This window comes from Carcharodon carcharias, chromosome 13 (genome assembly GCF_017639515.1).
Source record: "Carcharodon carcharias isolate sCarCar2 chromosome 13, sCarCar2.pri, whole genome shotgun sequence".
Lineage (NCBI taxonomy): Eukaryota > Metazoa > Chordata > Chondrichthyes > Lamniformes > Lamnidae > Carcharodon > Carcharodon carcharias.
Window position 1 is genome coordinate 56573353 of NC_054479.1, and position 27536 is coordinate 56600888.

The 27536-nt window shown below is 41.6% G+C and overlaps 1 long non-coding RNA gene across 1 annotated transcript; it reads right to left on the minus strand.

The window, feature by feature from the left end:
• Nucleotides 1–5247: 5247 nt before the first annotated feature.
• Nucleotides 5248–7309, minus strand: LOC121286295. Its single transcript, XR_005944912.1, has 3 exons — nt 7219–7309; nt 6953–7103; nt 5248–6843 (listed from the first exon to the last, which is right to left on the minus strand). It is a non-coding gene; the product is annotated as an uncharacterized LOC121286295 (long non-coding RNA).
• Between the last annotated feature and the right edge of the window lie 20227 nt (nt 7310–27536).

Consider the following 27536-nt stretch of genomic DNA (forward strand, 5'->3'; position numbering starts at 1 on the left):
TTCATAACCGTTTTGCAATTTGTATTTATTTTGAGATTCATGCACTGCATCCAGAAGTAATAAGTCCACCAAGACTTTAGAGATCTTTTAAAAATTAATATAAAAATATTTTATTAACAAAAACAGATTTCAAGCATGCACATACAACTACAAATTACTACTATAATAATAACTCCTGAAATGTCTAATTAACCTTGCTCCCAGTTACATCCTATTTAAGGTAATGGTCCAAAAATCTATATTTTAGATTTTAAACAGATCCAGCAAATTAACACAATACACTGGACAGTGGAATTCAAAGTGGCTCTCTCTAGCTTTGGTTTCTGTAGACAGTAGGCTTAATGCACAAATACTGGAGACTTCACACCCTTCTATTAGATCTTACAATGCCTTCTTTTGACATATAGCCTCACTCTCCTTTATGTATATTTCATCTTTTTTAATATGTAAATTCCATTGTTTCATAAGTCTTTGAAACTGTATCTCCCTCATAACATGAAAATTTTCATGTTGTCAATATTCTCATTAACCTCTTTGAAATTCAAACCTCCCTTCATCTATCTAAAAATGCAAATTCCTGTCACACCTTACATGCTAAGACCCCAACCATGTTTACTCATTAGCATATAAAAGGCACTTCTACACCTTACTTCTTTTAACAACTTCAACTTGCAGTCTGCTGGGCTACAAAATGTAATTAAATCACACACAGACCTAACTATTTACCGCTATAAGCCTACTTTACAATAAACCAGAAAAATATTATGAAAATTATTATACACTCATGACGCTCATTGCAAGAACTTTCTTACAAGAACTAAGGTGCAGATTGGCTAGTGATGAGAAGGCCCTTCTTGTCAGATTCTTCATGCACAAATAACGTTTTAGCATATGCTGTTCTCCAGGCATTTGTGGTGGGATGGAGGCTGTAGCCCATCTCCTTTTAGAATATGCATTTGCAAAGAATGGAGAGAGATGCAGTAGCTTTTGCCAAGGTCCATCCCAAGCAGTTCCATAACAGTAAACTCTGGGATGTATAGACTGTTCCCAGGAATGCACACTGAGACCAATATCACCACCGCTGAAAGATGAACATGGCCTGCCTGAAACCTGTAGTTTTCCAGTGCAAGGAGTTGTCCAAGACCAAGTGTTGTAGCCTGGCAGATTCCAAGGACTATGTACGGAGTGATGCATTGATACTTGACAGAACCAACACAAAGGCTCTAAAGGGAAAGGCCACAGTTTAGGACCCTACCACTATAATGCACTGAAGGATGGTGTTCATGTAAACACCCTGGGGCTGTATGCATCAGTAAATGCTTAAATACAATGTAAGTATAGCTGCAGATATAATTGTCAATGGAACAACACTAGTAACATTGCCTAACATCACACATGTCTCAGCTCGTCTGCAACTGAAATATTATTCATACCTTCATTACCTCTCGACTATTCCAATGCACTCGTGGCTTGTCCCCCACATTCAACCCTCAATAAAACTAAGATCATCTAAAACTCTGCTGCCCATGTCTTAAATCGTACCTAGTCCTACTCCCCTATCACCCATGTGCGCGCTGATTGACATTAACTCTCAATTAAGAAACATTGTTAATTTAAAATTCTCATCCTTGTTTTCAAATCCCTCTATGGTTTCACCCCTCCCCATCTATGCAATCTCCCCTAGCACCACAACTCTGCAAGGTTTCTCCTCTCCCCTAATTGTGCATTTCCCCTGTTGTGCATCCCCGACTTTAACTGCTTCCCCGTTGGTAGCCGTGCCTTCAGTTGCCTAGGCCCCAGGCTCTGGTATGCCCTCCCTACACTTATCCACCCCTCTAGCTTCTCCTTTAAGACACTCCTTAAAATAGTGGTCGGCAAACTATGGCTCACAGGTCACATCCGACCCGCAGGAGCTTGTAATTTGGTCCGCAGCTGCGCCATATGGTTGAATGGCCACAGAAAGTAGCTTCAGGTAAGAAAGGCAGACATTTCTCCAGGAGTATAAGAGGAATTGTGTCCTTGGAATTGTGCCTTTGTTCAGCACCTTCAGTAAATCCGTACAGTTCAGACAATGGGACTACATCTGTTAAATACAGTCTTTCTATTTCCTATCCTGAAATTCAATAAAAGGCTTTCCCACTTCTCTCGAAAATGATTTTAGACTCATTTTGTCCATCAACCGAACTGGGCGGCTGCAGAGGAAGTGAGAATACCGGCCCTCTTAGACGACAATGTTTCCAATATTAATTTCATCTTTGGATAAATTAGGTTGGAAGAGCAAATAAAAGGTCTGAGGGTTCGGACAGAGTTTCATGATCGCACTGAATGGTGAGCAGTCTGGTCGGTCCATATAGTCTACTCCAGCTCCTAGTCCTTATGTTACTCTGCAGGTGTAGCATAATGTGATAAAAGCAAAATACTGCAGATGTTAGAAATCTGAAACAAAAACAGAAAATGCTAGAAAAACTCAGCAGGTCAAGCAGCATATGTGGCTCTGCAGAAGGGTCACACGGACTCGAAACGTTAACTCTATTTCTCTCTCCGCAGATGCTGCCAGACCTGCTGAGTTCTCCAGCATTTTCTATTTTTATTTGTAGCATAATCTGAGTGCGGGGCTGGGGTGGAGAACAAACCAGGCTCTCTCGGGGAGTAGGGCAGTGCACGTGGAGGAGCACTGAGAACAGCACAATGGAGGTCAACCCTCTGATTCCTGCTGACTTGGTGCAGTTTATAAAGGGCAGAATCCCAGGAGAGAAAAAGAAAGGCTTGCATTTCTGTAATACTTTTCATGACCATCGGGCATTTCCAAGCTCTTTACAGACCATGACGCACTTTCTGAATGTAAAACGTGGCAACTGATTTGCGTTCAGTAAACGCCCACAAACAGCAATGTAATAATAACGAGATAGTTGTTTTTTGTGATGTTGACTGCGGGATAACTATTGACCAGGATATTGGGGATAACTCTCCTACTTCTCTTCGAAATATTGCCATGGGATCTTTTACATCCATCGGAGCAGACAGATAGGACCTCACTTCAATGTCTCATCTGGAAGACGGCACCTCCGGCAGTACAGTGCTCCTTCAGCACTGCACTTTCGTGTCAGGCTTGGTTTTTGTGCTCAAGCCCTGGAATGATATATTGCTGACTTTGAAGCGATTAAGGGTTGGATTGGATGTGATGGTCTGCAGTATAAGATAATTTAGTTTGGTCTAATTAGGAATTACTTGGGGAGGGCGAGGGCTTAATTACAGACATCCAATCTTTAGGCCTCAAAGATCAAAACCTGTCTCTGTTCCGTTATAATGTATAAATGAGCCTGTTGATAAGGTGATGCCATTTTAAAACCAACAACTTCAATCTGATGTGCAATCATTTTCTAAAATTTTGCAAATTTTATGCCTAAATCAAAAAAATTCAAGATCAACATATTAACACTTAGAATAACAATTCAGGAGCTTAAACTGCCCGATTAATGCATTCCCTGTGAATTGCAGTCACTCTCGGCAGATTAATACTGTTGGGTTTATTCAAGTATTAATTGGACTGCTGGGGGTCGGTTAGCTCAGTTGCCCAGATAGCTAGCATATAATCACAGAATACTACTGACACCGCTAGTTCAATCCCCTTACCGGCTGTGGTAGTTTAATAGAAACTTTGCCCCACGCTTCAGGAGCGGTACTCCTCACACTATGAGTACATAAAAACGTCTCTTTGGTGTCATTAAACAAAAACCGGTAGAAATACTCCAATTTCTTCAAAGGGCCACAGGCTTTTTAGGACTATGGCTCGATGCCGCCTATCCCAGAACAGGCAGGTGTTCATAGATCTGTGGCCTCGATGAGTTTGAAGAAATTGGGGTATTTCTATTGAGTTCTGTCGAAGGGTCATGAGGACTCGAAACGTCAACTATTTTCTTCTCCGCCGATGCTGCCAGACTGCTGAGTTTTTCCAGGTAATTCTGTTTTTGTTTTTTTATTTCTACCGGTGTCTGTTTAATGATTTTTTACGTTAAAGTTGACCTTGAATGCATTCGCTTAATCATCACCATGAAAAAAGTGTTGTGTATCAGGCTCACTCAGTGACCCGTTAGCCCACAGTTGAACATAATCATTGTTCCCCGGTACGATATAAAACCTAAAGGTGTGCCTTTACTGAAGAGAGACACTGATGTGATTTATATATAACCGAAACGAGAACAGAATGGTAAGTATGGAAATGGTGATGGAGTTTAAGATATTTTATTAGAAGTTTGCAATGGAATAATATAATAATAATGTTGAGTCTACTCCCCAACAGCATAGCTGCATTAACTTGATTCACGATATCGACAAAATGCTTTTCGAACAGAGCACCATTGCACGGTGACTTCAGAAAGGCAGTAAAAGATTCGTTTTATCGCACATGGTGTTGATTGTGGACGAGAGCTCTAGAAGTCACAAAATTGTTTCTTTTTAATTTTGCAATTTGTAGCCTTTAGCAACTATAAACCACCATCTTCAATTAGGGGAACCAAATTCCCATTCCTGATATGGTGGGGCAGAGCACTGTCTCTGCAGAGCGATTGGGACCAAGAGTCCAAAGAGTCTTTATTTCTATTTGAATAGTTACACGACATTGGCATGCATTAAGTCATTTTTCACAAGGTATACTAGGAAACGCACGCGGTACTTACAGAGCTCTTAGTTAATTAAACCGTTCAGAGAAAAACAAAAATCGCCCTCAACAAGAATGCAAGTGCACCCCTCACAACACTTCCGCAGGAACCCATTTGGGGAGGTTTCCCCTACCCTTTGTTTGCCGTAATTCTAACTACGAATATACATATAGTCACTGTGAATATACAGATATGTATACATTCTACAACTATTGTAGAATACGGGTCACATATTCTGACATTACACATGCAAGGATATAAATATGTTTTTAATAAACTATCCATCCTATTCAATATGAAGATAAAAGCAAAATACTGCGGATACTGGAAATCTGAAATAAAAACACAAAATGCTGGAAATCTCTGAAGCAGGGTCATACGGACTCGAAACGTTAATTCTGTTTCTCTCTCCACAGATGCTGTAAGACCTGTTGAGTTTTTCCAGAATTTTCTGTTTTCATTTCCTTCAATGTGAAGACTGGTGACTGATTATCAATGGTTTCTAATAACACTTTCAGCAGCAAAGCGACGCGATCGCCGATCTACAACTTTTAGGATTCACTCACGAAAATGCTGGACAAAAACGAAAGACTAATAATCAATTTATTAAATTGATCATTAAGATAGTTACATTAATCGACAAAAATCGGTCATACTCGGTCTTACTGTGATCACTATTCTGTGCTCAGTTTACTAGATATCTTTTCTACCAATAATCCAAACTTCACTCATCAGAACAAATAATTTTTCATTTTTGACATACATTAACAGAATCAATATGGATAGACTTCGTAGAAGTTATAACATCGAAACAGGCCGATAGGCTCAGACAATCCGTGTTGGTGTTTAGCTTCCACACGAGTAAATAAAAGGGGGGAAAGGCAGGAACAATGGAGCATTCCCTCAGTATTACACTGACGTGTCAGTTTAGGCTATGTCCTCAAGTCCACGATGGAACGTGAGATCATGACTCTTGGATTCAGAAATGGGAATATCACCAACTGAGCCAAGCTGACACAGCTAGCTGCTGTCACTCCAACTATTGTCTCTCTTCACTGTCAATACACTAATGCAGCGCTGAGAGCCTCTGAAGTATTGCAGAATGGGGGTCGCATATTATGACATTAAAAAAGGATTTGGATTTACCTTTAACGAACTACCCAGTTCCTTCAACATGAAGAAATGAGACTGTAATCATTAACGGGTTTCTGTTAACTCATTCAATACCACAATGAGTTCGTCACGGTGCTGTTACATATAAATACAGCCTTCTAACCACCCACAAAAATACTGAGAAGAAGCAAAATACCAATAATCAATTTATAAAACCGATCATTGGGATATTTCTATTAATCCAAAGGATTACACGGTTATTCCCGATCTGTATGTTCTCACGTTGCTCAGTTTAGTGGACACCCTTACTTGTCAAGACAATCCCTTTCAATCCCTGACATATGTCAATAACATCAATAGAGAGAGATTCTTCCTACATATACAGCTTCGTAGAAGTTACAGTATGGAAGCAGGGCTTTTGTTAGTCTAGTCTGTTGTCTCCTTTAACAACGCGAGCAAAAAGTTTTTTCAAAAAAAAACAGCGCCTCCATCGATGCAGCACTCCTTCAGTGCTACACTAAAGTGTCAATTTAGCTTAAGTGCTTAAGTCCATACTTGAAATCAGGACCCTTGTGTTTAGAAGTGAGAATACTACCTTCTCAGCCAAGCTGGCACAGATACCTCTAATTACTGCCTAAATTCATGGCAAAGAAACTAGTGCACTGCGAAAAAGCACTACAAAATGTAGAACACGGGTCACAATTTATAACATTACACTGGTAAACTGTCCATGTCCTTCAATGTGAAGGTCTGACGCTGCTTCCATTCTGGAATACTGTTTGACACCAGGACACAGTTATAATGATAGGCATTGGGTAACTATCACTTCCTCCCTTCTTGCACGTATTCCAAATGTTTCAGCTCTACCAGCGTGCCCCGAGTTGTTGAGGTGCTGAACTGTCTGCTGGGCCTAGTCTGACTAGAAACAGGATAATATCTGCACTTTGAGCTCTGTGAAAATGTTTCGTGGGTTTCCCTCCTAAGATCGTTCATGGTGCAGGGAGCAGACGAGACAAGTTGCTCTCCCTTTCGGCAGCCTTGGAGTATCCTCTAAAAGCATTGCGGAGATCAACTGAAATGTAAAAAAAAAACGAGTCAGAAATAATCTGATCTGGGGACAAGAAACTGATTTCAACTGTACGCTTTACAACTGCTGCGTGTAAAGGACTGGGGGGACTCACCGGAGACTTGCTGGTGATTCTAAGTTTCCAGGTATTCTCTCATTTATAGCACGGGGCTGTGTAAAGGTTTCAATCTGTACATGTTCCTGAATCTATCATCCGATCTCATCCCATCTGAGCTCTGCGCCTTCCCTGTCGGTGTTTCCAAGAACTGAAAATCATAAATGAATATTTCAATAGTTCGCAAAGACTCCATTCAGTTAACGCATTATTCATATTAAACAGCTAATGCTAATCCCACACTTTTTAAATATAATCTCACTCACGTTAAATTGTGTTTTTTTTAGATGTTTATTTCCCGATACTGTCTTCAAACGATTTCCTTCCAGGGTCTCTATGGACACTGCAGTGGAGTCAGAAGCAGGTGCCTGACAGGCCCTGTCTGCTGCAGCCAACATTTCCTGTACTTATAGTGCCGAATCAACAGGGAGAAGCGTGAGTCCGGGTTTCTTCGCCGTTCCCACACTCAATAGCCAATGGCTGCTGTCAGAGGGACAATGGCCAAAGTGTTTCTTTCTGAATGAGAAATTAGCTACACTGTTTGACTTATTGTCGGAGCAGAGACTCGGGAGACCATCTGGAAAGGCTGACATGAGTCAATAAACCCGAGCCAGCAGGACTCGTGTAAGGCTATGGGACCAGGAGAGAAGCTCCCTCTGCCCCACTCCCTTCAATTTGCCACCAAATACACGAGGACAACAGTGCGGCCATCTGTCTCATTCTGCACGTTTTCTTTAAGAATGGCGTGTGTGACGAGTGAGTTAGAGATCGGGAGGAAGTTTCAAAGTAATTCCATTAATACTTTTTTTCCCCCGTGAGAATTACACTACTTACAGCAAAAGTTTACAGTAGAATCGGATGAAACTTAATATCAATACAATCTTGCTGGAACAATCTGTAACGTGAAGCTTGCAGCTGATTCCAGATAGACAAATGTTTTCTGGGTGCTTCACATCCGATACAGATCTGTGATATTGGGAAAAGGGACTTTTCTCACGGCTGTGCGCCTCCTATCCCTTCAGGTTGTTGCTGGGCTCAGCAGAGTAACTCATTCACTGTTCACAACAAATGGACAAATCCAGTTCTGCGCGACACGTGGGAGACGCGAGCAGTCACTCCCAGTATTGGAATGAACGGTGACCGAGCTTGGGTGCGGAGTGACATGCACAATGTTTCTGTCGGCCTGTTGTACCTAGTTTAATTAAATAAATTATTAGACACAGGTAAGTTATATTGAATTTTATATATAGATGGTAATCTGATTCTGACCATAAGGATTCCCTTTTGTTCACTTTACCTATATTACTGGTCGATTACATCCGTAGGAAAGACGTTCTTCTGTTTGTACAGGAGCAGTAGTATTATAGAATAATCGTTTAGTAGTACAGAGCCGTACAGTACAGCAGTATTTTCAGCAGTATTATAAAACATGTAATTTACATTGACTCCCTCCTAAAATCCATAAAGAACAAAAACGCAGTTGCAATAAAGTCTTAATTTATAACCGCACTTTGTGAAAGAACATGAAATAAGCAAAAAACTTGAATTTAATTCGCGCCTTTCGCAACTTCTGCATGTTCCAAATCTCTTCATGGCCCGTGAACCATTTTTTGAAGGTAACAGCAAAATACTGCGGATGCTGGAAATCTGAAATAAAAACAGAAAATGCTGGAAAAATTCAGCAGGCCTGGCAGCATCTGTGAAGAGAGAAACAGAGTTACCGTTTCAAGCACGTATGACTCTTCTTCAGAACCATTTTTCGAAGTTAGGTTGTTACAATTTGGAGAGACCTGGCAGCCATTTCCGTACAACATGGTCCCATAAGTAGCTGAGATTCATGTCGGTGATAAAAAAACAGAATTACCTGGAAACCTCAGCAGGTCTGGCAGCATCGGCGGAGAAGAAAAGAGTTGACGTTTCGAGTCCTCATGACCCTTCAACAGAACTGGGTGAATCCAAGGAGAGGGGTGAAATATCAGCTGGTTGGGGTGGGGGGGGAGGTTGGGTGAGGGGAGAGAAGTGGAGGGGGTGGTGTGCTTGTAGGGACAAGCAAGCAGTGATAGGAGCAGATAATCAAAAGATGTCACAGACAGAAGAACAAAAGAACACAGAGGTGTTGAAGTTGGTAATATTATCTAAATGAATGTGCTAATTAAGAATGGATGGTAGGGCACTCAAGGGACAGCTCTAGTGGGGGTGGGGGCATAAACGATTTAAAAATAATGGAAATAGGTGGGAAAAGAAAAATCTATATAAATTATTGGAAAAAACAAAAGGAAGGGGGAAGAAACAGAAAGGGAGTGGGGATGGAGCAGGGAGTTCAAGATCTAAAGTTGTTGAATTCAATATTCAGTCCGGAAGGTTGTAAAGTGCCTAGTCGGAAGATGAGGTGCTGTTCCTCCAGTTTGCGTTGGACTTTACAGGAACAATGCAGCAAGCCAAGGACAGACATGTGGGCAAGAGAGCAGGGTGGAGTGTTAAAATGGCAAGTGACAGGGAGGTTTGGGTCATTCTTGCAGACAGACCGCAGGTGTTCTGCAAAGCGGTCACCCAGTTTACATCTGGTCTCTCCAATGTAGAGGAGACCACATTGGGAGCAACGAATGCAGTAGACTAAGTTGGGGGAAATGCAAGTGAAATGCTGCTTCACTTGAAAGGAGTGTTTAGGCCCTTGGACGGTGAGGAGAGAGAAAGTGAAGAGGCAGGTGTTGCATCTTTTGCGTGGGCATGGGGAGGTGCCATAGGTGGGGGTTGAGGAGCAGGGGGTGATGGAGAAGTGGACCAGGATGTCCCGGAGGGAATGATCCCTACAGAATGCCGCTGGGGGGGTGAAGGGAAGATATGTTTGTTGGTGGCATCATGCTGGAGTTGGCAGAAATGGCGGAGGATGATCCTTTGAATGTGGAGGCTGCTGGGGTGATAAGTGAGGACAAGGGGGACCCTATCATGTTTCTGGGAGGGAGGAGAAGGCGTGAGGGCAGATGCATGAGAGATGAGCCGGACACGGTTGAAGGCCCTGTCAACGACCGTGGGTGGAAAACCTCGGTTAAGGAAGAAGAAGGACATGTCAGAGGAAATGTTTTTGAAGGTAGCATCATCGGAACAGATGTGATGGAGGTGAAGGAACTGAGAGAATGGGATGGAGTGCTTACAGGAAGCGGGGTGTGAGGAGCTGTAGTCGAGGTAGCTGTGGGAGTCGGTAGGCTTGTAATGGATATTGGTGGACAGTCTATCACCAGAGATTGAGACAGAGAGGTCAAGGAAGGGAAGGGAAGTGTCAGAGATGGACCACGTGAAAATGATGGGGGGGTGAAGATTGGAAGCAAAATTAATAAATTTTTCCAAGTCCTGACGAGAGCATGAAGCAGCATGGAAGTAATCATCGATGTACCGGAGAAAGAGTTGTGGAAGGGGGCCGGAGTAGGACTGGAACAAGGAATGTTCCACATACCTCATAAAGAGACAGGCATAGCTGGGGCCCATGCGGGTACCCATAGCCACACCTTTTATATGGAGGAAGGGAGAGGAGTTGAAGGAGAAATTGTTCAGTGTGAGAACAATTTCAGCCAGATGGAGGAGAGTAGTGGTGGATGGGGATTGTTTGGGCCTCTGTTCGAGGAAGAAGCTAAGGGCCCTCAGACCATCCTGGTGGGGGATGGAGTTGTAGAGGGATTGGACGTCCATGGTGAAGAGGAAGCAGTTGGGGCCAGGGAACTGGAAATTGTTGATGTGACATAAAGTGTCAGAGGAATCACGGATGTAGGTGGGAAGGGACTGGACAAGGGGAGAGAGAAGGGAGTTAAGATAATGAGAAATGAGTTCCGTGGGGCAGGAGCAAGCTGACATGATCGGTCTACCGGGACAGTTCTGTTTGTGGATTTTGGGTAGAAGGTAGAAGGGGGCAGTCCAAGGTTGGGCAACTATCAAGTTGGAAGCTGTGGGAGGAAGATCTCCAGAGGAGATGAGGTCAGTGACAGTCCTGGAAACAATGGCTTGATGTTCAGTGGTGGGGTCATGGTCCAGGGAGAGGTAGGAGGAAGCGTCTACGAGTTGGCGCTCAGCATCCGCGAGGTAGAGGTCAGTGCACCAGACAACAGGAAAGTTGCCGACAGCGGCGGATGAACGGATGCACCAACCAAATGGGGATTTACAGGGAAAGGATCTCAGAATAAGCATGAACAAGTATAAACTGTCACTGAAAGTGACCTTCAAATACTTGGAAAAGCTCAACCACAAACTTTACACCGGTGAGTTTGGCTAGTTGATTGGTTAGTTGAAGGGTCAGTCACAAGGGGACATAAGTTCAAGGTGATGGGCAGGAGGTTTAGGGAAGATGTGAGGAAAAACTTTTTTACCCAGAGGGTGGTGACGGTCTGGAATGTACTGCCCGGGAGAGTGGTGGAGGCGGGTTGCCTCACATCCTTTAAAAAGTACCTGGATGAGCACTTGGCACGTCATAACATTCAAAGCTATGGACCAAGTGCTAGTAAATGGGATTAGGTAGGTAGGTCAGGTGCTTCTCACGTGTCAGTGCAGACTCGATGGGCTGAAGGGCCTCTTCTGCACTCTGATTCTGTGATACACTGCTGGGCGTATGAAATTAAGGCTATGGACTTTCTCATCTCATTGTAATAGTCCTGTAGCAAAATCCTAAATGGAATTGTTTCATTTTTATTTGCAACAGGTGCCATGCTTTCAGTATTGATAAACCGCCAGGAACGACGTTCAGAAAAAAAGTCTCAAACATCTGCAAAGAATTCAGACTCAACCAACTGCTTGGGCGAGATATACCCTACCTGTCAAAATGACTACGACCACAGCAACACCACACCCTGGCGATCGCGGTCGAGCTGAAAGGCTTTGGGTGGTTTGAAAAACTGATGGAGAGTGATCATAAATCGTATAAAACAATATTCCAGAATGGAAGCGACGTCATTGTTGCCTTCGCGTTGAAGGAAAGAGTAACGAGTTCAAGGCATATTTCTGATCCTATTCTGTGTAATATCATATGTACAGTTGCTAAGCAATATACCTGTATATTGACAGTGAGAATATGCAGTAGTTCGAATGACTGAAATAATTGTGTAGGCGATTTTCTCCCAACATTTCCATTATATATCGAAGTGAGTCAAAGATGGAAAGTGATTTGTCTTCCGTTGAAGATTTTTTTTTACCATTCTATGAAAAGTGAATGTGTGCAGCATATCTTACACAATACGCTTAAAATGAATTAAGATAAATAATTATTGTGTAGGCATGTAATGCTCAATACTATGAGGATGAACTGTAACCAACCGTCTCCTCAATGCACCCTATGGTACTTACTGACAGCCGGATAGAGGAGATTTTACTCCCTGGGAGCTGCGGAGATGGAAGATGATGTGTCCTTGTTAAAGATGCTTGAAATCTCCTTGATAAATAGAAAAAACAAAATGGAACTTCGGCGCAGCCTTACATTCTGTGAATGAAATATGAAGGTTGTAATATTTTGTAATATCTGTGGTCACCTGGTCCTTTTGTTGAGCGAGTTCATAAAAATCCTTAGGATTATCTAGTGAACCAGGTCAGTAAATCAGTGCAGCATGAAATGATCCACATTGGTCAACATTCAGAGTAAGAGATTTACAATTGAATGCAATGCACACGAGTCTTGTGATCGGCATTGTACCATTGCACACTTCTAATAAAAAAAAAGTTATGTTCAGTTACTGTATGAACATTTTTGCATTCATAATGCATTATTTCCTTGCCCCCAGTGCGGTATGCTCATATTTCACTTCGATGTGCGGCTCGCCATTTGCTTCCTTGGGTAAGGGTCTATTCATATGTCAAGATATCCTGCCTCACAATATTGGCTCGATCGAAGCATGGAGGTGTCCAGTGTTATGGTCAATGTCTGCTCTTCCATACATTCACCATAATAATCAATGAATGGTGAAACCATCGAAGCTCACTCGCACTCATCGAATTGTATTTTGAATATGCCCAAATGTTTGGGGTCTATGTAAAAACAAAAAGTGATAGAAAACTCAGCAGGTCTGGCAGCATCAGTGAAGAGAAAAACAGGGTTAACGTTTCGAGTCCAATATGACTTCCTCGGAACTGTAAATTCTATAACTCTAACTATTATTTTCTAATCTGGATTATTCAAAACATTTATACACTTTTAGTATAGATTGCCTTTTTTCAGTTACCTGTTCCAAATTTACTATTCACTATATTACTATGTTGATATTAATTTATCATTTACTATTTTATACATTTCTGAACTGTAAAGTTCGCGCTTCGCTAACATTTCCTGACATATCCTCGTGATCTGTTTAATTTATCTTTTCTCATCCAAATGCAAATATGTAATTTGGCGGGGGGTTGGGGGTGGGGTGGGGTGGGGGGGGAGGTGGCGGGCGCGGGCAAGGGGTGGTGAAGAAACATAGCACTCAATATGAAGTCTGTCATATTGTAACATTGCAACATATGCACTGCAAAATAGTAGTTCACAGAATTGTTACAGCGCAGAAGGGGACTATTCAGCCCAACGAGTCTGCACCGACCTTCTGAATGAACAATTTACACAGCCTTTCTCCCGCCTTTTCCCCGTAAACCTGCACATTCTTCCTTTTCAGATAACAGTCTAATTGCTTTTTGAATGCTTTCATGGAAGCTGCCTCCACCACACTATCAGGCAGTGTATTCCAGACCTTAACCTCTCGCTGGGTGAAGAAATGTTTCCTCGTGTCGCTTGTGCTTCATTTACTAACTACTTTAAACCCGTGCCCTCTTGTTCTCGATCCTGTCACCAGTGGGAGCAGTTTCTCCCTATCTACTCTGTCCAGACCCCGCAAATTTTGAATACCTCTATAAAATCTCCCCTCCACCTTCTTTTCACCAGAACAATAGTCCTAACTGTTATATTACTAGACTAGTATTCCAGAGGCCTGAACAAAACTCCAGAGATTTTGAGTTCAAATCCTATCATGGTAGTTGTGATGAATCTGCTATTTTCATTTACAGCTCCACTAGACTCATATTTTGCATCTTTACATGTCTCAGTATCACCCCCTTTTAAATACTTGTAGAAACTCTTACCATCTGTGTTTTATATTGCTTGCTAGCTTTCTCTCATACTCAACTTTCTCCCTTTGTTCTTTTTTTAGTCATCCTCTGCCGGTTCTCAAATTTTAAGAACCAGCAAAGAGTGACAAAAAAGAAAAAAGAGAAAGCTCAAGAGAGAAAAAGCTAGCTAGTAAGATGAAAGAAATAGTAAGAGTTTCTACAAGTATTTAAATAGGAAAAGAGTAACTAAAGCGAGTGTTGGTCCTCTAAAGAGTGAACCTGGGGAATTGATAATGGAAAACAAGAAAATAGCAGAGACATTAATAAGGTATTTTGTGTCTGTCTTCACTGTAGAAGACTCAGGAAACTTCTCAAAGATATTTGAAAATCAAAAGGTGAATGGGAGGGAAGATCTTAAAACAATCACCATCTCTACGGAAAAGGGACTGGGAAAACTATTAGGCCTAAAGTCTGACAAGGCCCCAGGGTCAGGTGCCCTGCATCTTAGGGTCTTAAAATAAGTGGCTGAAGAGATAGTAGATGCATTGATCATGATCTTTCAAAATGCCTCAGATTCTGGAAGAGCCTCAGTGGATTGGAAAATAGCAAATGTAACACCGTTATTCAAGAAAGGAGGGAGACAGAAAGCAGGAAACTACAGGCCAGGCAGCCTAACACCTGTCATAGGAAAATTGCTAGAATCCACTATTAAGGAGTTCATAGCAGGATATTTAGAAAATCATAATGTGATTGGCCAGAGTCACCATGGCTTTGTGAAAGGGAAATCTTGTTTAACTAATTTAGTCATTTGGTAGTGCAAAATTTGAGTATTTCTGAAAAGAGAGACATGCTGTCTAAGCTTTTCATCTTGGACACATGCCATGTGGAATGAACGAGGGAATGGCTGTCCCACAAGTTTTAGTTTAGTTGATAAAGGTGCAATGTGTGAAAAAGCTCCTTCTGTCTGCAAAGGGCAGGGCCCTGTGTGTGAAAACATGTGGCTTCTAGCATGTGTAGATGAGCCATGTTGAGAGCCTGATTGATAATCTTAAATTGGTTTTCAGTGTAATTCTTAACACAATCAGGATTGTTTAGCAAGTTTTATCTAATCACGAATCGCATCTAATGTTTTGAGTTTTGCAAGCACTGGCTGGTTGGGTCTGTTAAGTACTTTGTCTGTTGAGAAATGTTGAAGGTACATGCTGTTTGATGCCATCTGCTAGTCTTTGGGACATATGGCCTTTCTACCTGGAAATACACCAACACTGAAATTCATATACCACATTACTCATTTGTGTGATAGGCAGAACATCTTTTAGGCTTGATGGCAGCTCCTGTTAGTGGAGAATACCACTCTTGTTGTTATTTCATAGTAACAGTGGAAAATGGCTAGCTCCACCTGCTGCTCAAGATTTTGAGATACCTTTCCCTTCCAGGGTAATCTGAAATTCCAGGTATGTAGGCTATGCATCCCAACTGGTGGATCATATCAAACAGCACATACTCCCGGCTGTTCACAACAGGCAAAGTACTGACCATACCTAACCAGCTCATGCTTGCAACACTCAAAACTTAGTGTCCAACATTAGATGTGATTCCACAGTTGGACAACACCTCCTAAACAGCCCTGCTTGTGCTAAGAATTACACTGAAAACCAATTTAAGATTATCAGTCAGGCTCACAGCATGTCTCACTAACGCATGCTAGAAGCCATATGTTTTCACACACAGGGCGCTGTTCTTTACAGGCAGGAGAATCACGTACACACATTACACCTTTTTTCAATTAAACATAAACTTCTGGGGCAGCCATTCTTGGGTTCATTCCCCTGGCAGTGCCTTAACCAATCAAAGTTGACTTGTCTCATTTGAATTTGAACATTAGCTTGGCAGTTAACTGTTCCCTGCTGCATTCTCCATGGCAACGCCTCTACCAATCAAAGTCCACTTGCCAACCAATCATCACTCTCTTCTCATGCAGTATAAGTTGTTGTTCTCTTTACTGTTGGTAATCTTGTGATTTGTCCTGATGAGTACGAGATGAAAAATTCAGACAGCATGCCCTTTTTTCAGTAATATTTAACTAATTTATTAGCGTTTTTCAGTAAGCAACAAGCAAGGTGGATAAAGTGGGTCCTGTAGATGTAGTACACTTAGATTTCCAAAAGGCATTTGATAAGGTGCCACATCAAAGGTTACTGCACAAGATAAGAGAACATGATGTAGGAGGTAACATATTAGCATGGATAAAAAATTGATTGGCTAACAGGAAGCAGAGTGTAGGAGTAAATGGATATTTTTTTTAGGTGACAATCCGTGACAAATGGAGTGCCATGAGAATTAGTAATGGAGCCAGAACTATTTACAATCTAAATCAATGATTTGAATGAAGGGACTGAATGTATGGTGGCTAAGTTTGCTTATGACACCAAGATAGATAGGAGGATAGATAGATAGGATTTTCAAGGGGAGATAGAGAGCCTGCAAAGGGATATATACAGGTTAAGTGAATGGCAAAACATTTTGCAGATAGAGTATAATGTGTGAAAATGTGAACCTGTCCCCTCTTTGACACATATTTGCATTTTGTATTTATTTTGAGATGTAGGCTTTGAATTCAGTAAAAAGAAGGCCACCGAGGCTTAGAGCAATTCTCAGAATCTCATTTCTATATCCAAGTGGTATTAAAATCTGATGCCACTTCTTCCAGCTTTCATTTGCTGAAACATGATATGACCACCATTTTTTCATTAAAGCATTATCCTTAAGGTAATAACATTCTGGAACATATCCTGCCCCTATTTCTGACTAAGCTGTTTGATACAACTGTTTTATTTGCGAATCCTTTTTATGTAACTCCACCAACTGCCTTGAGTTAAACACCTCAGCTGCATTGTCTTTCAGCCTTTCTTCATAACAATGTTATCAAACACAGTGCCAGCTAATTGGACTTCCACACTTTCTCCCTGCCTTTGAACTTCCTGTTCTTCCTGTTCTTCTTGTTTCAACCTATAAGCCTGTGATCTTGTTATCACACAATCTGGAAACAATCCAGGATGCCCTCTCTGAAACACTTCTGTTGAAAACACTTCTACAGGCTGCTCAACTACCATAGGCATCACCCACATCTTGGACCCAGCTATATAATTACCCAAAATAAATTGAACTCCTACAATTGGACAATTTTTCCACTATTCCAACAATCACTTCACCTGTTTTCCACTTCCTCTTTAAATTTATCTTCCACAATGGAATAGGCTTAGCACCTCCTTGAATCCCACACATTATCATCTGTTCCTGCAATACTCCCTCTGAACAACAAATGTCACGATCCCACAACAGTAAGGATTGACTGGCCTTTGTGTCTCTTAAAATTTTAACATCTTTACCTATTCCATCCTGTACACATGGAAAGTCTTCCCCTTTACATACAAAACCTTTAAACATTTCTGCAACCTGTTTCTCAGAATTCTCTTGGATAAATTATGAACACATTCCCACTTATTTACCTATCACTGAATCTTCCTGTTTTACTTGTACACAAACCATTTCTTTTCCTGTGCCTGGACCTCAGAACCTACAGAACTTTTATTTCCAGAATTTTTCTGTACCCCAAATAATCCCAATAGATTTCCCCTGCAATTTCCAACACACTGACTTCATGTGTCCAACTTTATTACAATGACAACACCTTATATTTCGAACTTCAGTTCTACCCTCAGCACCTTCATTTTTAATGTGAGAAAAAAAACTTCCTGGGAATTTCCACCTACTCCTTCTCTTCCCTGACTACCGACCTTCCTTTCACCTTCCCACTTTCTATCCTCTTCTGATTAAAAGGGTGACAAAAAAAGGTTTAGCTCTATGAAATAACTCATAATCATCAGCTATCTCTGTGGCATGTCTTACTGTTTGAACCCTCTGTCATTCCACATGAGGTTTCACTACCAGGGGAATTGAATCTTTAAATTCTTCCAAAATAATCATTTCTCTAAGAGCTGCAAATGTTGTCTCTATCTTTAATGCCCATATCCACTGACCAAAATTATTTTCTCTTACTCTCTCAAACTCAATATAAGTTTGCCCAGGCTGTTTTCTCATATTCCTAAATTTTGCCTGTATGCCTCAAGAACCAACTTGCATGCACTCAAAATAACCTTTTTTACCACATCATAGTTCACCGACATTTCTTCTGACAGTGAAGCATAAACCTGGATTGTAACAATTATGTCCAGTTTTGCTGTGGCCATTTCATCTGTTTAGCTATCTTCTGAAATGTAATAAAAAATGCTTTAACATCCTTTTCTTCAAACTTTTGAAGAGCATGTACAAATTTAAATATCTCCCCATTGGGTTTTAGGTTAAATGTTTTTTCATCATCAGAACTTTCCTCATAATCTGAAATCTCTTCTTTAACTTCCAGCCTTTTAAACTGGTATTCCCTTTTTCATTCCTTCTCTCTTTCCTTTGCTTCTCTTTCTTTATCCGTCCCTCTAGCCTGGAATTCCAGTTTCAGCTTCCAGTTTTTCTCCTGCTTTTCCACTTGCTCCCTTTGAAATGCCCTTTCTCTTTCCTTTTCTTTTTCCTTTGCTTCCCATTCAATTTTTTTCAGTTCCTTTGCCTGTTCAAGTTCAAGCATCTTCATTTGTAACTGAAATCTCACTACCTCTAGCTAGTGTCAGGTATGACTTCCAACTTTAAATACTGTACTATCACTTCAACTATGTCTGCTTTCTTTACCCCTACTGGTATCCTCAACTGCAACTTAACCACCAACCCTGTTACCTTACCCTTAGATAGTTCTTGTAACCCAATCAGAGTTATATCTTGTATTTTCAAAAAATTTTCTAGCAGTGGATACAGCCATTTTGCAGTCTCACCACTTTAAAAATACCTCACCCCAACTCCTGAATTCAAAGTGCTTCTCGTACTTATAACCTTAAGATTCGCCAACTCCAAACCAATCAAGGAATTTCAAATATTTCCCAGACGAGTCCCCAGTTCTGTTATGGCAGAATTCCATAATAAATCCCAGAGGGTAACTTGTAGCAGCTGCCACAACTATTTGCAATTTGCATTTATTTTGAGATGTGGGCCTTGAATTCAGTAAAAGGAAGGCCACTGAGGCTTAGAGATTTATTTTACAAAGATAGATTAAACATTTATTAATAAAAGAAAAGATTGTACACCCAAAGATACAAATTACTGCTATAATAACTTCTAAATCCCCGAATTAATCTAACTCCCAGTTACACCTCCGTTAAGCCAACAGTAAAGCACACAAGTTTAAACAAAACAAAAACAGAATACCTGGAAAACCTTAGCAGGTCTGGCAGCATCGGCAGAGAAGAAAAGAGTTGACGTTTTGAGTCCTCATGACCCTTCAGCAGGGTCATGAGGACTTGAAACATCAACTCTTTTCTTCTCCGCCGATGCTGCCAGACCTGCTGAGTTTTTCCAGGTAATTCTGTTTTTGTTTTGGATTTCCAGCATCCGCAGTTTTTTGTTTTTATAGGTTTAAACAAACCCGGGCAAAGCACACACCTTGGACAGTTGAATTCAAAGTGAGTTTTTCCTCAGCATTGGCTCCTTGTAGACAGCAACTTGAAGCTTTTCACACCGGTGTTATATCTTAAAAATGCCTTCCCTTGCATACAGCCTTCTCTCCTTTATACATATTTTCCCCTTTGAATGCAAATTCCCAATATTTCACTGACTTTGGACTTTATCTCTCCAACAATAAAATCTATCATAGCACCAACTTTACCAGTAATCTTTGGAAAAAATACACATACTGTTTCTTAACTCCTCCTGGTTAGGTGAAATATTTTACACCCCCCCACCCCCACCCCCCCCCCCCCCCCCAACCACCCCATTCTTTTGTATTCAAGCTACTCTGGTTTATTTTAAAATGCAAATATTCCCATTACACCTCACATTCCAGAACTTCATCCATGCTTACCTATTTAGCATTTCAAACCTAGCTTCTCTTCTTATATCAAAGCCTTCAGACCAGCTGTCTTTAATTCAGTTAAGTACCACACACACAGACATGTACACATACATAGACACAGACCCCACTATTACTCTACTTTATAAAAAAATTCCAAATAACATTATGAAAATTATTATATCTTCCTGACACATGGGGAGAGGTCATCAGGTGGGGTGGGGGGGTGGGGGGAGGGGGGTGGGGTCAGTGGCGGGGTCTATGAACAGTTTGTCCCTGGATGTAGTCACACCTCTTAGGTAAAGTAGAACTTTAGAATTAGTCAGTGGTCAGGGATAGATGGCGTGACTCAGAGTTAGACAGGTATGGAGATGTAGGATGTTCTGAAGTAGGAGCCCTTGACTTTGATCAACAGGTTCAATGTACTTGGGACCTATATGGATGAGAACAATGACTCCATGGTTGATGGACAAACTCACAGCGGCTCCATGGTACAGGAAACCATTTAAGTGGGAGGAGTGAAAAGGAATGTGGTGGTGAGAGAAGATGACACAGTCAGGGGTTAGATGTTGTTCTCGATAGCCATTACTAGGAGTTCCAAAGGCTGTGTTGCCTACATGGTGCCTGGGTTAAACACATCGCCTCATGTCTGGAGAACAAATTGAAGAGTGAGTGGGAGGAACCAGTTGCCATAGTCCATATAGAAAATGCAGAACGAGGAAAGATATTTTGCTGAGCGTGTTTAAGGATTTAGGGTCCAAATTAAAAAGCAGAACTTCAAAAGGAATATTTTCTGCTTTGTTACTTGAGACATGCGTTAATTGGTATACGGCCGAAAGCTTTAGAAGGTTAAGTGCGTGGCTGAAGGAGTGGTGTAGGAGACAGTGGTTTGGCTTCATGGACCACTGAGACTAGTACTGCGGATAGGCGGAGATGTTCCATTGGGACTGGCCCCATTTAAATCTACTGGAACCAGTGCCTTGCAGAATCAGAAAACTAAGGCAATGGGCAGATTTTAAAAGAACAAAAGGGATGGGGAGAGGATTCGGAATAGGGTAAAAGCAACAAGGGAAATATCAAGGCTCTAGATCAGAGCAACATTTTGGGTCAAAATAAGTAGAATGGGTCAGGAAGGCCTAGTGAGAGTGTCCAAGCTGACGTCAGAGAAAATCAGACAAGAGTCAACGCTAACGATACTATATCTGAACATGCGAAGCATTTGCAAAATAAAATGGATTAATAGCACACATGGAAATTAATAGTTTTAATCTAATAACTATTGCAGAGATATGGTTGAAAAATGAACAAGGTTGGAAACGAAATATTCATAGATACTTAAGTTTTAGAAGAGGTGGGCAATGGGGAAAGGAAGAAGGTAGTGCCGACAATAAAGGATGAGGAAGAGCCCGTAGAGAGAATGGACCGTAGCTCAGAAAAGTCAAGAAGTAAAATCAATTCCGGTGAAGCTAAGACGCGGCAATAGACAGAAAACATTGCTGGGTGTTGTTCATTGGCTCCCTAACAGTGGTTGCAGTGCAGGGCAGAGTATGAAATTAGAGGCGGACGTAATAAGGGTAATACAGCAATCACAGGGGTTTTTTGTCTTCATATAAACTGGGCCAACCACATTTGCGGTAATAGTGTGGAAGACGAGTTCATGGAATGTATACAAGGTAGTTTTCTAGATCAGTATGTCCAGGAACCAAATAGGGAACGGATTTGTGTGCAGTGTGCTCTCTTTAAGGAAGGACATACTTTCCCTAGAGGGAGTGCGATTAAAGTTCACTAAACTGGTTCCTGGGACGAGGGGATTGTTTTATGAGGAGAGAGTAAGAAGACTAGGCCAATATTTCCAGTATTTAGAGGAATGAGAATTAATCTAATTGAAACATTTGAAATTCTTAAGGGGCGTTACAGGGTAGATACTGAGAAAACGTTTCCCTGGCTGGGGAATCTAGAACGCAGGCCTTCAGTCTCGGAGTAAGGGGTCAACAATTTCGGACTGAGATAAGAAGAATCTTTTCGCTCAAAGGGTTGTGAATCTTTGAAATTCTCTACCCCAAAGAGCCCTGGATGGTCAGTCGTTGAGCATATTCAACACAGGGAGATAGATTTGGGGATGAAAAATGAATTAAGGGATATGCGTATAGTGCGGGAAGGTGGAGTTGAGGTAGCAGGTCAGCCATGATTTTGTTGAAACTCGAAGAGACCGAATGACCCATCCCAGATAATAATTCTATGCCCCTAACGTGGGACTTGAAATTGTAGTCAACATAACAGGTATATCGCCTGCTCAGTCCTGTGCTGAGCCGCTGCTATATTACGCGTCCAACTAATGCATCTCAATTGCGAAGTGAATGAATTCAATTGTCTAAACAATACAGCAGCAGATGAGATGTTGAACTCTAAAGAATTAATTTCTAGGTCTGGGTTATATGGGAACACTGGGAAAAATATGCCCCTGTGGGCTTTTTAGTTACAAATTACCTTATCATACTAAAACTCCAGACTGTTCCACGGAGTCTACATTGAACTTGGGTAACACTTGGCCAAAAGGTTTATATTCAAATTAACATCGATTCCGGGGTACAACTTTAAAGTATTTACTTCTATGTTCTAAAACATTTCAACATTCAAATTGTTGCTACAAAGATCTACGAACAATTAAATGGATCAAGCACCTATCTATGATTTTTAGTGGGATTTCTTATATTTTTAATAAAATTTCTTGAACATCCTTTGACACAGAAGGTTAAAGAGGAGACAGATGTGTTTTTTTTGTTCACCTCTGTGTTGGGTGTCATGTCGGAAAATTTGTCTCCGTTCCTCATAATCTGCGACCCGGGATTATTGACTCATACAAGACCTCCAGATGGTCCCATGAATCAACTACAAAGAAACGTCAGCGTGGATAATTCTTCGTGCAGAAAGAAGTACTTTGGTCATTGTTCCCCTGACAGCACCGATTGGCTGTTGAGTGTGGGAACCGCAAAGAAACCCGGACTCACGCTTCTCCCTATCCATTCGGTACTATAAATACAGGAGATATTGTACAGAGCCTCAGCAGACATGGGCTGCCGGGCACTTGTTTCAGGCTCCACCGCAGAGAGTCCACGGAGTGGCTGCAAGAATATCGCTGTCGTTTGAAGAGAGTATTCAGATATATAATCTCACCAAAAGAACAACACCGAGTAAGTTCATATTTAAAACATGCTAGATTAGGTTCACCTGTATCCTTTTTAACATTAACCGGGCGTACAATAGTGACGTAATGTGACCTTAACTTCTGGATTGTTTATGAAACTAACATGACTTTTATTTTTCAGTTGTTCACAATGGCAGGGAGAAGAGGCCCGTAACGCTGGCCTACAGACTTGACTGTCAACAGATTCAGTAACAAACACCGAATCGAGCCTTTGCAAGACGGCTTGCTGGAAATCAAAGGGAATTGCCTGAAAAACTGAGAACCAGCAGCTGGATCCAGGTAAGGCATCGAGTCCCTAACACACATGGTTGTAAACAGTACCTTTCAATTCATTCCTTGTTCCCAGTGTTAATCTCTACTGTTTTTTCTTGTACTTTAGCCCATGCCCCTGTGATTCTGCATAGAGAATACAGCGGTGGATTTTGGCGGATGCGACTCTTCTGTCTGCACGAGGCACCAAGAACGGTTTTCAAACGTAAAATTGTGAAATGGATGCGCAGAGCTCCAAGTCCAGCCAGAACTGGAAATACCTCTGCATTTTTCACCCGGTTAAAGCGAACCAAGCAGAGAGTTCAGCTCAACAGCGCCGCACCCTGGCAGAGTTTTAAAAAAAACTTAGGCAAGAACTGAGGGAAAGACCCTGACGATAAGCCAGACATGCAAAACTAGAGATGTACTCTGGTGTAAAACAGTATTCCAGAATGGAAAAATGTGATTAAAACCTTCATATTGAAGGAGATTGTCAGTTTGTTAAAGGGATATTTCTGATCTTTACCTGTATGATATTATCTTATGGGATCCGTGTACTACAATATTTGTACAATACTTCATAATATCGCTGTAAATTCACAGTGAATGTTTACAGTAGTTAGAATAGCAGCAAAATATGTGCAGGAAAAATTTCTCCATATCGATTCTTGTTCAAGTACGTCAGAGATGGAAAATAATCTGTCCAAAAACGTACAGTTTGTATTTTTTGGTAGAAAGGAAATACCCAGTATGCTGGGTAATGTATTTTGCAACGTGATAACAGACAGACCGGGTACACCAGATGTTTTAAACAGAAATGCCCTAATGATCAGTTTTATAAATTGATGATTGGTGTTTCGCTTCTTCTCACCATTTTGTGAGTGGATTCTAAAGTTCTGTGTAACAGCTGTGATCACGTGGAATTCAAAGGATTCACAAAGTTACAATGGATAATAGTTAATAATTATAGTCACATTTCTTCATATTGAAGGATTGGATGATTTGCTAAAGGGATATTATCTGCAATGTCATAATATGCGACCCATGTTGCACAATACTTGTTGAGTTTCTCAATGCTATATCAGTATATTCTTAATGAATATGTACAGTAGTTGGAATAATGGCAGATTTGTGTAGGAGACATCTCTCCATATTGATCCCGATTGTACTTTGGCAGGGATCTGAAATGATTTGTCTTCTTGTTGAAGATTATTCGTACTTTTATGAAAGGTTTAATAAACAATAATTCATCAAGTAATGCCGATTTTCCGGAATACACATTGTATAAAATGAATGCGCTGCACGAGAAGGAATAAATGTAAGGAGGCACGGATAGTGCAAACCTCAGAAACGTGTCCGGGAAAGAAATCGTTTCTCTTTGTCCTGCAGATAGTTTGTAGGATTTCGTTAAAGGTTTTAAAGTGTAGAGCAGAAGCTCAAAAACAGTTCATTCTCCGCACCCCTTCAATGAGCACCAATTGTGATACTGGGGAGGGCTTTCCCCATATGCATTAAGGTCCCTGCCAAAATACAATCCGGATCAATATGGAGAGATGTCTCCTACACAAATCTGCCAGTGAGGAAATTTCCCCCAGAATGCAACTTTGCCCTCATTTACCCGACCGGCATGCGACAGGCCACTGCAGGGCAATCTCAGAAGATGGAGTTTAGACCCAGTTTGTGGGAGAGCAGAGTTGCATCAATTAAAACCTGTTCAAAGATTTTACCCCTGCGCCTTTCTTTAAAGGGTTCAAAACTAGAACGCTCAACGGTTTTGGAAAACAGTTAACTCATTGATTCTGGTTGTAGTCAAATGATTTTAGCTGAAAAAAATAGATATATAGTGAAAGCTGTTCATGTCATATGTGGAATCAGCTGATTAGATGGACAAGCCAAGCGCTGCACACCCGAAAAAGGTCGGTTTCCTGTACGAGCCGGGTAGTTCCCGTCCTATTAAAAGTGTAGGACACTTCCCTTCCCTTCCTTGACCTCTCTTTCTCAATCTCTGGTGATAGACTGTCCACCAATATCCATTACACGCCTACCGACTCCCACAGCTACCTCCACTACAGCTCCTCACACCCTGCTTCCTGTAAGGACTCCATCCCATTCTCTCAGTTCCTTCGCCTCCGTCGCATCTGTTCTGATGATGCTACCTTCAAAACCAGTTCCTCTGACATGTCCTCCTCCTTCCTTAACCAAGATTTTCCACCCACAGTCGTTGACAGGGCCCTCAACCGTGTCCGGTCCATCTCCCGCACATCCGCCCTCACGCCTTCTCCTCCCTCCCAGAAACATGATAGGGTCCCCCTTGTCCTCACTTATCACTCCACCAGCCTCCGCATTCAAAGGGTCATCCTCTGCCATTTCCAACAACTCCAGCATGATGCCACCACCAAACACATCTTCCCTTCACCCCGCCCACCCCCACCCACACCCCCCCCCCTCCCCCTCCGGCGGCATTCCATAGGGATCGATCCCTCCGGGACACCCTGGTCCACTCCTTCATCACCCCCTACTCCTCAACGCCCACCTATGGTACCTCCCCGTGCCCACGCAAAAGATGCAACACCTGCCCCTTCATTTCCTCTCTTCTCACCGTCCAAGGGCCAAAATACTCCTTTCAAGTGAAGCAGCATTTCACTTGCATTTCCTCCAACTTAGTCTACTGCATTCGTTGCTCCCAACGTGGTCTCCTTTACACTGGAGAGACCAAACGTAAACTGGGCGACCACTTTGCAGAACACCTGCGGTCTGACCCAAACCTCCCTGTCGCTTGCCATTTTAACACTCCACCCTGCTCTCTTGCCCACATGTCTGTCCTTGGCTTGCTGCATTGTTCCAGTGAAGCAAACTGGAGGAACAGCGCCTCATCTTCCGACTAGGCACTTTACAGCCTTCCGGATTGAATATTGAATTCAACAACTTTAGACCTTGAACTCCCTCCTCCATTCCCACCCCCTTTCTGTTTCTTCCCCCTTCCTTTTGTTTTTTTTCCAATAATTTATAGATTTTTCTTTTCCCACCTATTTCCAATATTTTTAAATCTTTTATGCCCTGCTAGCCTTTCCACCCCACCCCCACTAGAGCTGTACCTTGAGTGCCCTACCTCCATTCTTAATTAGCACATTCATTTAGATAATATCACCACCTTCAACGCCTCTGTGTTCTTTTGTTCTTTTCTCTGTGACATCTTTTGATTATCTGCTCCTATCACTGCTTGCTTGTCCCTACAACCACACCATCCCCCCACCACCCCCCCCCCCACACACACACACACACACACTTCCCCCCTCCCTCCCCACCTTAAACCAGCTTATATTCACCCCTCTCCTTAGATTCACTCAGTTCTGTTGAAGGGTCATGAGGACTGGAAACGTAAACTCTTTTCTTCTCCGCCGTTGCTGCCAGACCTGCTGAGTTTTTCCAGGTAACTCTGTTTTTGTTTTGGATTTCCAGCATCCGCAGTTTTTTTGTTTTTATCTAAAAGTGTAGAATGTTTATTAGCTAAATCAGTTGTTAATATGTTACATACACACTGATACGGATCTATATAAGTCAAGCCTACGCTAACTGAGAGTAGAAGATTTCTTGGCAATCATGGTGTTCGCACGAACGAAGTAAGTCTAATCGAAATTTATTGTTCATTGAGAAGAAACTGTCGGGTGGGTTCAGTCTGCTCCTAAATGTGATAGGTTTGAATATAAAATTATTAAAGAATTCAGTAATATATATCCATGTCTTTAAAAAAGTGTACATTCACGTTTGTAATCCACTTTCGAGATGCTAGTATTTTGCAGTGTCTCATATAAACATTGACAATTGAGTCGGCCTGTGTGAACATCTAGAATGAAAATCCAGTATGTAATTAGTTTCCACAAATGATTAATGTAATCAAAAATACCGGGGTCGAATTGCCTTAACTGCTTCCCATCTCACACTGTAACTCCGAGTTTCTATCGTTCTTCTAATTTAGTGATGATGCGCGGTTATAAAAACGCCACCTCCACCTCAAAAGCTCCAACTATTTGCCATTAGGTTAGAAATACAGACACCAGAGGAAATCTTCATTAATGTATTAATAGTACCAGTTGAATATAGCGGCCAAAGCATTTCTTTCCACATTG